Below are 1,396 nucleotides of genomic sequence, written 5' to 3'. Positions count from 1 at the left end.
ACCTCCATAGTCCATATGATGACGTATCCCTTAGAATGCGTCCGGGAACAACAGAACAATCTAGCAAGGAACATTGGCGACCGCCAAGTCGCCAAATCTCTCCCAGCACCAGCCGACAAGCGACTGAGGTATGTGCCCACATGCACTCGCTCTGCGCCCATAGGCATTCGCTCCGTGCTAGCGAGCCTGCACATCCTTTGTTCTTAAATGGACATTATACCCTTGTGATAAGAGGAAATGCCTCTAGGCGAAAAATGTAATGCTCAGAGTATTACCACCTAAACTATTTACAAACTCTGAATAAGAGAAGAACATGATCATCCAATCACCATCTATGAACCTTTTCAAATCGGATGCCCTTGTCTCTCCTATGGATCACCCATGAGGCCTAACTATAAAAGGCCTCCTCCATGAATCAGTAAAGGGAAAGCTCGCTCACTCATACTCTCAATACAGCCCTTCTCTCTCAAGCTACTAACTTGAGCGTCAGAGTGTTTTCCTACGTACCCCTCCCGGAGAATGGATGACATTTTCCCTTTCCATATGTGATACTAGGTCATCGTTGTAGCAAAATCCGTCGAGGGTCTCCTGTAGTTTCTATCACATCATTTTGCGTCGTCCGGTGTGTGACAATTGACTAAAAACAACAAAAAACCTGTTAATTGGAGATGACGAACAATCATGCCGACAAACCTATTGAACTAGTGGAGAGCCTATTCCACTTTATGTCGTCGCTAGAGCCCATCCTTACCCCAATAACACAAATATATAACACTTCGGCAACGCTAACGTTTGCACCTTCAATAGTCGTTCATGCAGGTTACGTCAATCCGATCAGCCAACTGTGGCACCCATCCCTAACGTTTCTACTACACCCCTTCCAAATTTCCTCACTCTACAGCCCAGTGGAATCCACCTATTGTTTACAACAATGGTCCCCTTACCATCCGTTACACTGGAAAACAACCAAAGTTCACCTTTTCTGATAGTGCAAACAACACTATCTCCCCAACTAGCGTAAACGTAACAAAACCCCCTTGCATTACCACTGATAAGCGCATCCACGCCACCATCAAGCACACAAATCCTAAATTTCTTTGTTATCTCGTCGCCGGTACCAATGCCAAACACATATGTTATCCTACAAATGCCCATACTAGCGTAAAAGGTCATATTTTCACAACCATAAAAACAACTGGATCTATACTAAGGCCTTCAGATACCAAATCAGGATTGCCTATCCAGAAGCATCACATCTCCCTTTGCTAAAGAGCTATTAAAATACGAAATATCTAATACCACAAAGTTACCGCATCTGAAGATATACAACAACACCATGGACACAGATAGCCATATCGACACTTATGAGTGGATGATGCCTCGTTGAAACTAGACG

Source organism: Lactuca sativa, chromosome 8 (genome assembly GCF_002870075.4).
Source record: "Lactuca sativa cultivar Salinas chromosome 8, Lsat_Salinas_v11, whole genome shotgun sequence".
NCBI lineage: Eukaryota > Viridiplantae > Streptophyta > Magnoliopsida > Asterales > Asteraceae > Lactuca > Lactuca sativa.
Note: the sequence above shows the minus strand (reverse complement) of the source record.